This window comes from Eschrichtius robustus, chromosome 3, assembly GCF_028021215.1.
Source record: "Eschrichtius robustus isolate mEscRob2 chromosome 3, mEscRob2.pri, whole genome shotgun sequence".
Lineage (NCBI taxonomy): Eukaryota > Metazoa > Chordata > Mammalia > Artiodactyla > Eschrichtiidae > Eschrichtius > Eschrichtius robustus.
The window spans coordinates 100,561,071-100,575,065 of record NC_090826.1 but is presented as its reverse complement, the minus strand read 5'-3'; positions in this window follow the sequence as shown (position 1 = coordinate 100,575,065).

The following is a 13,995-nucleotide window of genomic DNA, read 5'->3' as shown; positions in this document are numbered from 1 at the left end:
AGAGTTTATGACCACCTGCTTGGACCACTGGTAAAGCCTTCCAGTTGTGCTTTCAATTGATTGTCCTGTTGCAAGCTTGCCCCATTCCAGTCTGTCCCATATATTGCCACCGAAATGGCCAAAGCTGTGATTTCTTTGTCCCTTCTTTTGATTCAGTTTTAGATATGGTATAATTCATTTTGAAATTTTACATGCCACTGAAGGAGATTTTGAGACTTTTAAAAAATGTATCAGAAGGAGGCATTTACTTTTTAAAAACTATCCTTTTCCCAAAGCATTGCTTTGATTACCATTGTCTTAAAATCTTTCAGTGGAACTTTTGAAGATAATTGGATATATTCATTACCTTGATGGTGGCGATGGTATCATGACTGTGTACGCGTGCCAAAGCTTATCAAACCTACACTTTGAAATGTGTAGTTTATTGTATGTCAATACTACCTCAATAAAGTTGTTTTAAAAAAAACAGTGGTTTTCCATTTCCCGTCAAATAGAGCCTGACTTTTCAGCCTGGTATTCAAGTTCCCCCAGGGTCTGGCCCCAACTGCCCTTTCTATTGTTATGGCTCTACATGTGTGTAGAGCATTTCTCTCAGGCTCTACACACATCTTCGAGACCCAACTCAAGGGGGTTTTTCAAGATGGTGGAGGAGTAGAAGGATGTGGAGTTTCTGCCTCTCCACAAATGCATCAAGAACACATCTACAGATGGAACAGTTCTCACAGAGCACCGGCCGAACACCATCAGAAGACCTTGGACACTGGAAAGGACAGGAAAGATCCCCACATAACCAGGTAGGACGACAGAAAAAAGAAGGGGAAAAGAGGAGAGGAAGCAGCATGGGGCCTGTGCCCCTTGGTGGGGAGCTGAGGAAGAGGAGAGGTTCCTGCATCTGGGGAAGCCCCCTCACCAACATGGAAATCAGTTGGGACAGAAGGGGGACATCTGAGACTGTCAGAGGAGGGTGAAATGGCTGGTCTGTGGCAGACAGGACAGGACAGAGCGTGACCTACACAGATGGTCTGTGCCACATCCCTGCGTGCCCCAGACTGGGACGTGTGTCTGCCGGTGTGCACAAGGGCTGGGAGCTGGAATGTGGGGATTGGAGAGCAAACCCAGGGAGAAGACTGCTGTCGGCTGTGAGGAGACAGCCTGAGGGGACGGGAGGGAGGCAATCACAAGTGGGAATGCTTATGGAGGAAACCTGGACCGCCACAGAAGCCAGGTGCCACTGTTGAGTGACACGCAGGGGGTGGAGCTGCCGTTGCAGCCTCTCTCTCCCCATGCGCCACCCCCTGCCCTCCCAAGTGCTAGGAAAGGTCCCCACCGAGGCTGCACACACACACCTGCCGCCAGGTGCTAGGAAAAGCCCCTACTGTGGTTGGCTTTCTCGTGCCTGCCCCCGGGCACTAGGAAGGGCCTCCGCCAGGGCTGATCCTCTCACAATGGCCACTGAGTGCTGCGAAAGGCTCCTACTAGGGCCAGATCTCTCATGCCCATGGCCACTGGCTTCCCCAGGCACCTCCTCACTGACAGGACTGGATCTCTCATGGCTGCCAACCCCCAAACCCCTGTGCACCTGTCACCGCCGGGGCTCCCACAACCCCAGCAGCCATGCCACCTCTACATGTCGTCGTCACCAGGGCAGACCCGAGTGCTCCAGGGCAGCTTTGGGAGCAGACCCCTGTGGGTGGCTCATGTGCAGAGCTGGGACTAAAACCACAGCTGAGCCCAAGGGACAGGGCAACTAAGGAAGAGGAATGAAAATCTTTACATGCAGCTGCACAAGTCACAGATTAAATCCCTGCAATCAGCTTGGTAAACCCTGCACATATGGAATATCTGAATGGACAGTGAGTGTTCCCACAACTGACACTGGGGGCAAATACAAGCAACAGTTGGGCCAGGTCAGAGTCTGAACTACCGCCACAGTGCCCAGAGTGGGTCCAGAGACCTACCCAGAGGTACTGGAGGCCTCCTGGGGAGGTGGAGGTGGGCTGTGACTCACGGTGGGGGCAAGGACACTGACAGCTGAGACTCCAGGAATATATTATTATTACTATTTTTTTTAATGTTCTGTTCTGTTTTAAAAAATTATTTAATTTTTTATTAAAATTTTTTAAAATATATTTTTATTTTTTTACTTTGCTTTTTTGGTGTTTTCTGTTTTTTCCTTGTTATGTTGTGTTTTTAATCTTTTTTTATCATTTTTGTGTTTGTTTTATGTTTTCTTTGCTTTTTTGTTTTAGTGTGCATTTGCTTTTGTTTTGTTTCTTGTTTTTTGTTTTTGTTAGTTTTGTTTTTAATTGTTTGATCTCTTTTTTTGGGTTCTCTTATTTGTCTGGTTGTTCTCTTGTTTTTTGTTTTCTTTGTTTTTGTTTTTGTTTCTTTTTTTTGTATGTGTGTGTTTCTAGTTTTTGTTTTTGTTTGTTTTGCTTTTACCATTTGTCTTGGGTTTTATTTGTTCGTTTTCTTTTTTTTAACTGTTGTTGTTACTGTCTGTTTGTTTTTGTCTTTGCTATTTGTCTTGGGTTTTGTTAGTCTGTTTTCTTCCCCCTGCCTTATTTTATTTATTTTTTTGCCATGCAGCTTGCAGCATCTTGGTTCCCCAGCCAGGGGTTGGGCCTGAGCATCTGGGGTGGGAGCACCGAGTCCAGGACTCTGGACTGCCAGAGAATTCCTGGCCCCAGGGAATACTAATCAGCAACAGCTCTCCAGGAAGTCTCCATCTCAACTCCAAGACCTGTACCCACCTAACTGCCTGCAGGCTCCAGTGTTGGATGCCTCATGCCAAACAACAAGCAAGACAGGAACACAAACCCACCCATCAGCAGACAGGCCTAAAGTCATATTAAGCTCACAGACCCACCAAAACACACCACCTGACGTGGCCCTGCCCATCAGAAGGACAAGATCCAGCTCCATCCACCAGAGCACAGGCACCAGTCCCTCCCACCAGGAAGCCTACACAAGCCACTGGACCAACCTCACCCACCAGGGGGCAGACACCAGAAGCAAGAGGAACAATGACATTGAAGCCTGTGGAAAGGAGACATCAAAAACAGTAAGTTAGACAAAATGAGAAGACAGAGAAATATGTTGCAGACGAAGGAGCAAGGTAAAAACCCACAAGACCAAATAAATGAAGAGGAAATAGGCAGTCTACCTGAAAAAGAATTCAGAGTAATGGTAATAAAGATGATCCAGGATCTCGGAAATAGAATGGAGGCACGGATCGAGAAAATACAGGAAATGTTGAACAAGGACCTAGAAGAACTAAAGAGCAAACAAACAGTGATGAACAACACAATAACTGAAATTAAAAATACAGTGGAAGGAATCAATACCAGAATAACTGAGGCAGAAGAACGGATAAGTGAACTGGAAGATAGAATAGTGGAAATAACTGCCACGGAACAGAATGAAGAAAAAAGAATGAAAAGAAATGAAGACAATCTCAGAGACCTGTCTCTGAGATTATAGTCAAAAACTTCCCTAACATGGGAAAGGAAATAGCCACCCAAGTCCAGGAAGCACAGAGAGTCCCATACAAGTTAAACCCAAGGAGAAACATGCTGAGACACATATTAATTAAACTAACAAAAATTAAATACAAAGAAAAAATATTAAAAGCAGCAAGGGAAAAGCACAAGTAACATACAAGGGAATCCCCATAAGGTAATGAGCCGATTTTTCACCAGAAACTCTGCAGGCCAGAGTACAGTGGCAGGATATATTTAAAGTGATGAAAGGCAAAAACCTACAACCAAGATTACTCTACCCAGCAAGGATCTAATTCAGATTCAACAGGGAAATCAAAAGCTTTACAGACAAGCAAAACCTAAGAGAATTCAGCACCACCAAACCAGCTTTACAACAAATGCTAAAGGAACTTATCTAGGCGGGAAACACAAGAGAAGGAAAAAGATCTACAAAAACAAACCCAAAACAATTAAGAAGATGATAATAGGAACATACATATTGAAAATTACCTTAAATGTAAATGAATTAAATGCTCCAACCAAAAGACACAGACTGGCTGAATGGATACAAAAACAAGACCCGTATATAAGCTGTCTACAAGAGACCGACTTCAGACCTAGGGATACATATGGACTGAAAGTGAGGGGATAGAAAAAGATATTCCATGCAAATGGAAATCAAAAGAAAGCTGGAGTAACAATTCTCGTATCAGACAAAATAGACTTTAAAATAAAGACTATTACAAGAGACAAAGAAGGACACTACATAATGATCAAAGGATCAATCCAAGAAGAAGATATAACAATTGTAAATATTATGCAACCGACATAGGAGCACCTCAATACATAAGGCAAATGCTAACAGCCATAAAAGGGGAAATCGACAGGAACACAATCAGAGTAGGGGACTTTAACACCCCACTTTCACCAATGAACAGATCATCCAAAATGAAAATAAATAAGGAAACACAAGCTTTAAATGACACATTAAACAAGATGGACTTCACTAATATTTATAGGACATTCCATCCAAAAACAGCAGAATACACTTTCTTAAGTGCACACAGAACATTCTTCAGGATAGATCACATCTTCTGTCACAAATCAAGCCTTGGTAAACTTAAGAAAACTGAAGTCATATCAAGCATATTTTCTGACCACAACACCAGGAGATTAGAAATCAATTACAGGGAAAAAAAACCTGTAAAAAACACAAACACATGGAGGCTAAACAATATACTACTAAATAACCAAGAGATCACTGAAGAAATCAAAGAGGAAATAAAAAAATACCTAGAAACAAATGACAATGAAAACACAACGACCCAAAACCTATGGGACGAAGCAAAAGCAGTTCTAAGAGGGAAGTTTATAGCAATACAATTCTACCTCAAGAAATAAGAAAAATCTCAAATAAACAACCTAACCTTACACCTAAAGCAACTAGAGAAAGAAGAAGAACAACAAAAAAAAGTTAGTAGGAGGAAAGAAATCATAAACATCAGAGCAGAAATAAATGAAATAGAAACGAAGAAAACAATAGTAAAGGTCAATATAACTAAAAGCTAGTTCTTTGAGAAGATAAACAAAATTGATAAACCTTTAGCCAGACTCATCAGGAAAAAAAGGGAGAGGACTCAAATCAATAAAATTAGAAATGAAAAAGGAGAAGTTACAACTGACAACACAGAAATACAAAGGATCATAAGAGAATACTATCAGCAACTATATGCCAATAAAATGGACAACCTGGAAGAAATAGACAAATTCTTAGAAAAGTACAACCTTCCAAGACTGAACCAGGAAGAAATAGAAAATATAAACAGACCAATCACAAGTAATGCAATTGAAACTGATTAAAAATCTTCCAGCAGGGACTTCCCTGGTGATGCAGTGGTTGAGAATTCACCTGCCAATTCAGGGGACACGGGTTCAATCCCTGGGCTGGGAAGTTCCCACATGCCGTGGAGCAACTAAGCCCTTAACAGCCCGTGGAGCCTGTTCCTAGAGCCCGTGTGCCACAACTACTGAGCCCACGAGCCACAACTACTGAAGCCCATGTGCCTTAGAGCCCTTGCACCACAACTACTGAGCCCACACACTGCAACTACTGAAGCCTGCATGCTCTAGGGCCCACATGTCGCAACTACTGAGCGTGCATGCTACAACTGCTGAAGCCGGCACACCTAGAGCCCGTGCTTGCAACAAGATAAGCCACCGTAATGAGAAACCTGCACACCACAACGAAGAGTAGCCTCGCTCGCCGCAACTAGAGAAAGCCTGCGCACAGAAATGAAGACCCAATGCAGCCAAAAATAAGAAAACAAACAACAAAAAAACAGAGAGTTGAGTCCTTTAAAAAAAAAATCTTCCAACAATCAAAAGTCCAGGCCCAGACGGCTTCACAGGCATATTCTATCAAACATTTAGAGAAGAGCTAACATGTATCCTTCTCAAGCTCTTCCAAAAAATTGCAGAGAGAGGAACACTCCCAAACTCATTCTATGAGGCCACCATCACCCTGATACAAAAACCAGACAAAGATATAACAAAAAAAGGAAATTACAGACCAATATCACTGATGAACATAGACGCAAAAATCCTCAATGAAATACTAGCAAACCAAATCCAGCAACACATTAAAAACATCATACACCATGATCAAGTGGGATTTATCCCAGGGATGCAAGGATTCTTCAATATACGCAAATCAATCAATGTGAGACACCATATTAACAAATTGAAGAATAAAAACCACATGATCAGACTTCCCTGGTGGCACAGTGGTTAAGAATCCACCTACCAATGCAGGGGACACAGGTTCAAGCCCTGCCGGAAGATCCCACATGCTGCAGAGCAACTAAGCCCGTGCACCACAACTACTAAGCCTGTGCTCTACAGCCTGTGAGCCACAACTACTGAGCCCACGTGCCACAGCTACTAAAGCCCGTGTGCCTAGAGCCTGTGCTCCACAACAAGAGAAGCCACCACAATGAGAAGCCTGTGCATCACAACAAAGAGTAGCCCCTGCTCGCTGCAATTAGAGAAAGCCCGCACGCAGCAACAAAGATGCAACGCAACCAAAAATAAGTAAATTAAAAAAAAAAAACCACATGATCATCCCAATAGACGCAGAAAAAGCTTTTGACAAAATTCAACACCCATTTATGATAAAAACTCTCCAGAAAATGGGCATAGAGGGAACCTAGCTCACCATAATAAAGGCCATATATGACAAACCAACAGCAAACTTTATTCTCAATGGTGAAAAACTGAAAGCATTTCCTCTAAGATCAGGAACAAGACAAGGGTGTCCACTCTCACCACTATTATTCAACACAGTCTTGGAAGTCTTAGCCACAGCAATCAGAGAAGAAAAAGAAATAAAAAGAATCAGATTGGAAAAGAAGAAGTAAAACTGTCACTCTTTGCAGATGACATGATACTATACACAGAAAATCCTAAATATGCCACCAGAAAACTACTGGAGCCAATCAATGAATTTAGTAAAGCCGCAGGATACAAAATTAATCACAGAAATCTCTTGCATTCCTATACACTAACAATGAGAGATCAGAAAGAGAAATTAAGGAAACAATCCCATTTACCACTGCAACAAAAAAGAATAAAATACCTAGGAATAAACCTATCTAAGGAGGCAAAATATCTGTACGCAGAAAACTGTAAGATGCTGATGAAAGAAATCAAAGATGACACAAACAGATGGAGAGATATACCATGTTCTTGGATTGGAAGAATCAATATTGTGAAAATGACTATACTACCCAAAGCAATCTACAGATTCAATGCAATCCCTATCAAGCTACCAATGACATTTTTCACATAACTAGAACAGAAAATTTTACAATTTGTTTAGAAGCACAAAAGACCCCGAATAGCCCAAGCAATCTTGAGAAAGAAAAATCGAGCTGGAAGAATCAGGCTCCCTGACTTCAGACTATACTACAAAGCTACAGCAATCAAGACAATATGGTACTGGCACAAAAACAGAAATATAGATCAATGGAACAGGATAGAAAGCCCAGATATAAACCCACACACATATGGTCACCTAATCTATGACAAAGGAGGCAAGAATATACAATGAGGAAGAGACAGCCTCTTCAATAAGTGGTGCTGGGAAAACTGGACAGCTACATGTAAAAGAATGAAATTAGAACACTCTCTAACACCATTCAGGAAAATAAACTCAAAATGGATTAAAGACCTGAATGTAAGGCCAGACACTATAAAACTCTTAGAGGAAAACATAGGCAGAACACTCTTTGACATAAATCACCACAGGATCTTTTTTGACCCACCTCTTAGAGTAATTAAAATAAAAACAAAAATTAACAAATGGGACCTAATGAAACTTAAAAGCTTTTGCACAGCAAAGGAAACCGTAAACAAGACAAAAAGACAGCCCTCAGAATGGAAGAAAATATTTGCAAATGAAGCAATTGACAAAGGATTAATCTCCAAAATATACAAACAGCTCACACAGCTCAATATCAGAAAAACAAACAACCCAATCAAAAAATGGGCAGAAGACCCAAATAAACTTTTCTCCAGAGAAGACCTACAGATGGCCAACAAACCCATGAAACGATGCTCAACATCACTAATTATTAGAGAAATTCAAATCAAAACTACCATGAAGTATCACCTCACACCAGTCAGAATGGCCATCATTTAAAAATCTACAAACAGTAAATGCTGGAGAGGGTGTGGAGAAAAGGGAACCCTCTTGCACCGTTGGTGGGAATGTAAAGTGATACAGCCACTATGGAGAACAGTATGGAGGTTCCTTAAAAAATTAAAAAATAGAACTACCATATGACCCAGCAATCCCACTACTGGGCCTATACCCAGAGAAAACCATAATTCAAAAAGACACATGTACCCCAGTGTTCACTGCAGCACTATTTACAATAGCCGGGACATGGAAGCCAGCTAAATGTCCATTAACAGGAATGGATAAAGAAGAGGTGGTACATCACATTGTATGGAATATTACTCAGCCATAAAAAGGAACGAAACTGGGTCATTGGTAGAGACGTGGATGGACCTAGAGACTGTCATACAGAGTAAAGTAAGTCAGAAAGAGAAAAACAAATATTGTGTATTAACGCATATATGTGGAATCTAGAAAAATGGTATAGATGATCTTATTTGCAAAACAGAAACAGAGACACAGACAGAGAACAAGTATGGACACCAAGGGGGGAAGGGAGGGGGTGAAATGAATTGGGAGATTGGAGTTGACATATATACACTATTGATATTATGTATAAAATAGATAACTAATGAGAACCTACTGTATAGCTCAGGGAACTCTACTCAGTGCTCTGTGGTGACCTAAATGTGAAGGAAATCCATAAAAGAGGGGATATATGTATACGTACAGCTGATTCATTTTGCTTTACAGTAGAAACTAACACAACATTGTAAAGCAACTATACTCTAATGCAAATTAATTAAAAAAACACAAAAAACCAAAGTGGAGTGGAGCTTTAGTGAATAGCTTCTTTCAACACTCACATTGTGTTACAAACTTAAACTGTGTTTCCTACTTTAGCATTCTAATCATTCCATGAGATGAGTCCTTTTATATTTTGTTTGGGGAAAAATAAATTAAAAATTTAAAGTGTAAAGAAAAAAGGCATAGGGATTAAAAAGAAAGCAAAATACATGGAAATACAGTTATTGAAATATTTTTAAATATTTGTGATATAAAAATATATAGAATTCCCTATTAATAAATAAATATTAAACCTAAAAAAAAAGAAAAAGACCCAACTCAAATGTCACTTCCTCCATGAAGACTATCCAGATAATCCAAGTAAGAAGTGATCTTTGCCTTCTCATTTTTTTGTTTTTGTGATTCTGACCCTGACCCTGACTGCCTTCTCATAATTTTGGTTGCACCACATTTATGGTCTTATCACAAACGGTCTTCAATTATAATTTTTTGTATACTTACCTTCCCTGCTAGAATAAAGGATCCTTGAATGAGGACAATTTGTTGTTCACTACTGTAGCTCCCCTCTTCCCCATTCTCTTGCATGTATACAGACCTCATAAATATTCATTAAATGAACAAATGAAAGAAAACTAAATAAGCAATCAAATGAAAGATGAGACTTCAGGTTTGATTATATTTTGAACAAGATGCCAAGCCTCACTAAGAGCTCCAACTCTCTAAAAAAAAAAGGTAAATTGCTTCAATTGCAAGTATCAGTTGACCTTTGCCTCTTGAGGACTGTTTCTGAAACCAAAGGCAGAGTGTGATTCCCTGTGTGGTATGTGGGAAGCTGACTACGAAGCTCACGACGGGTGGATTGAAGAGCATGATGAGGTCTCAGAATGCTGTAGTGACAAGAAGCCGACTGGAAAACGGGTAGGGGATTTTCCTGTTGTGGATGATGTGAAAACATGAGCAAAGCAAACAAACTGTGTTAGAAGTGTTTTATAAGCCTCCTCTGTGTCCATTTCTAAAAGGACAAGCAGTCGATTCTGGAGATAAAGGAGGTCATTTTTTCCCGGCCATTGCAGCCCTTTGGGGATTGACTCTGCTTCAGTAATAGCACCATTCCTTTTATAATAATAGCCCTGCTGCTTGGGCAGCAGCATTCAGGGAAGTACTGTTTGCCAGGTTCCTAGTCCTCCTCGTAGGAAAGGACCATCTGCTCCTGGCATAGCAAAGGTGCCCAGCCAGAGATGAGCAGAGACTGTGCCAGGCGGGAGACCTGGAGTAAGTGATGGAGTGAGTCAGAGCGGATCTCACACCAAGGCCTAACCACAATAGTTATTTATCACAGTAGAGCTATTTTAGGTATGCTCACAACCATGTGAAGCACCGTGGGTTACACAAATGTACAGAAGACACTATCATTGCCCTGGATAAGCTTTAAACTATGGGGGGCATTTTATATGCTGTCTTTTGAATAAATTCCTCTTTTATATAAACTTATGGGAGACAATGAACATGTGAAGAAACTAAGAACACTTCTATAGCTGAATATAAATATTTATATTGAAGGGATTCAGGTCATAGTGAGATGGAGTTAGGGGCAGGATTTCTGAAGAAAAGAGTAACTAGCTTTTATGGCTTTATCCTGGTGAAAATTGGGGAAATGACGAGAAGTGGCCAAAGAAAAAAGTTCTTAAGAACTTTTATCCAGCCTTAGTTACCGGGAGAGACTAGATTGGAAGGTACATAGATAGGAAGATGATTAAGAGCTTATCGCTGCACTAATCCAGCTGTGAAATGGGGATGGTGGTTAACATGGGAACGGAAAAGACAGGTTGAATTTGAGAGTCATTGAAGAGAAAGGACCAAGAGACCTTGGTAACCAAGAGGATGCTTACAAAGCACTGACTGTTTCACGGATAATACACAAAGGCCACATCAAACCAATGACCATGGGATGTAGGGGAAGGCAGGAGTAGTGAAACTAAAGCAAAGATTGGTAAGTGGCTTTCCAAGGGTGAAACGTGCCTCTGCAGGAAGAAGGATGTTCTGAGAAAATTGAATGTCGTTCCTATTAACTAGTTTATCTTGTCCTAATAACCCCCCCGCCTTCTTTTTGGTTAAATATTTTTTGTCATCTGACTCCCAACCTCCATGACACTGATCTTTCCTCTTAAACTGGCACATTCCCCTCTTGCTGGAACAGGCGACAGTGTAATCAGCACTCCTCCCCGCTGTCATCTCCCTCCTGAACAAACACCATAGCCAGACGAGGAAGCAGTGAGATGTTCCTTCCTCACTCCTCTTCAGGTACTACAGTTTTACTTTCCACTAGAACTCACCCTTGATGGTTCTGATAAAGTGTTTATGAGTCTTTTACTGCATGGAATTGTTGTGTTCACTTAGGGTTTATGTCAGACTGGTTTAAATGGTTCACTGTAAATTCTTCAATTCTTTTAGGTTTTTGCTAGTCTTTGCTGAATGACTTGTTTCCCTTCCCCAGCTCTTGATCTTCCCACAAGATACAAATGAATCAACAGAATCTTCATCAAAAAGAATTATGCTCCTATTGTCCTCCAGTATCTGTAGAAAGAAGTGTGAAAAATTAAGTGGTAATTAAACATAAAACAAGTGTTTTGTTTTCACCTTCAGTTTGTTTTTTGCTTGCTTGAGTGGTCTGCTCAGGAAACGGCCTTTCAGCTAAGTGGGTTTTTGAGGTTTGGTTATTTCACGGTATTTCTATATCTTTTTGGTTTTAGAGTGGAACAGAATCCTAAGCATTGCTGCTTGCTTTTAAAGAAGATCTGCAGTTCTGCTAAGACACTATTTTCAGATCCTCATATGTTGGATTTCAGCAAGTTTTTCTTTCTTACCTAATATCTATCTCCATCTTATCCCTCCCTAATTTGAGAATAAACTTAGAGAGAGATTGTTCTGAAATATAGGCTTGAGGAAAGTAGATTTAAATTTTATTTTATTAGCTGTCTTTTTGTTTATTCATTAGTAAAGTTCTTGCTTTGATGGAAGTGAAGACACTCTAAGGTGACAGAGAGATTATGAAACTGTATGTCTTTTAGTTGTCCAAATATAGAAAATCACTTTCCTTTTAGGGTTATGCTTTGCTACTTTGCAAATAAGCAAATAAGTTTGGAATATTTTAATTTTTATCAGTAATTAAGTCTATATCTTAGTTCTGAGATGCTTTATAAACTGGTTAAGAGTGTTTTTCACCATGTTCTGGCTTGTTCATTATTGTATATGCATCCCCTAACATAGTACTTAGCATTCAGCGGGTACTCAATAAATTTGTTGAACAAATAAATGGATTATTGTAGGGTTTTTTCTAATTAAAAATGGCATAATAATTTTAAAGGAAGAACTTTAAAAAAATCCTTAATCCCAACACTTCTGCAATTGCTTCCTTTTTGCATCTTTTAGTCTTCATTTAACCATGTGCATACTTTTACATGGTTTTGGTTATTGTGAACTTGAAACTTTGTCTTTAAAATTTTTTTCCCATATTTTACGTTTTTAAAAAGCCAAATTAAATTGCATTATTTAGAGCAGCAAGAAATTCTCCTAAATTTAATGATAGTTAGGAATAGTTTGAGAACTACTATTCTACTCTCATCAAATATTGTTGAGGATATGGTTCATTTTAATTTATTATGTGGATCAGGATTGAAATTCTTCATTGGCTTCACACTGCCTATAAGCAAGATACCTCAGTGACCTTTCCTTCCCTGTGGTAAGGTTCAAAAAAGTAGATGCAGCCAGAGTGTTCAGAATCATCTCCTAAAGGAAGTTTGAATAATGTTGCAAAACAGAAAGGATTGCTAATAGCAAATAGGGGAAGTTCTAACAGCACATTTCCAAATTTTCTTCATGACTATCTCAGACTAATTTTGTTCTCATATTTATTAAACTTCTGTCCTCGAACAGAGATGTTATGCTGATTTTTGTCTCGTCTCACACCAAATGAGACATGCTTGGGTAGGTTTGTACCCATTGAGGAGGGAACTTATGCAAGCTATTTGGAAGCTTTTTCTAGAAGAGCCTCCCTATCAGGGCCCAAATGCTACATGCACAGTGTGGCTTCCAGAAACAATGGCCTTTCCTGAGGCTTTGGTTGAAGAGTAGAAATATCTTCTCTAGAAATAGTTCTTCAGGCTTTCTGCCCTAAAAGGTGTATTGTTGCCAGCAAGGTGGTTGATTTTACTCTTTTTCTGTTCCTCCATATTTTACTAGCATTACATACAGGGGATTTTATGCCAGGTTCCTGGTCAGGTGCTCTTCATGGGGGCCACCGTGCCCCTGGATCCCATATAGACCAAGTGCTCTCAGTCTTTATATCCAGAACCCAAATGAAGCTCAAAAACTACTGGAAGGTGGGGGTGGGGTCCTGAAATCAGCAACACTTCCCTTAATGGAGGTGAGCACTTCCCCAGCTCTGGGAGAAACCCAGACTCTCAGAAGCAGCTGATTTTCTTCATCCAAAAGAGAGTTAGGTCTATATGGCAGAATCAAAAGTTCTAAATAAAAATGCCTTCTCTGATGAACAGAAGTTTGCCACCGATCACACTGACAAGAAACCTTTTAGAAGATGTCTTAACTCCAAACAGTGTCTCCAAACTGGGTCTAAATGAACTTTTACAGAGTTCATTTGGGACATGAGGAAACAGAAGGTGTCAACAGGGCCTTTGTGCTTATTGGGAAAATGGGGAGAGGCAGAACCATCCATGAGACCTGTAATTCTGCCTTTTCTCTAGGAAGCAAGAAAAATTGCGAACTTTGCTTAAGGGCGATGGAGTGGAATAGTCTCAGAGCTAAGCAGACCACAACCACACACACATTACATTCTGGCTAGCCTCTTGTTTGTTAAAAACTTGAATTGCAACCAGGTTCCTTTCTTGAGAAGGAAGGCGCTAGGGCCCAGGAGTGAGGTGCTGGCTTTGTTGTGTGACCACAGAGTCTGGTTACGTACTAATTTCCTCTAGGGCTTGAGATGAAGTCAGTAAACCACAACCTTCAACATGC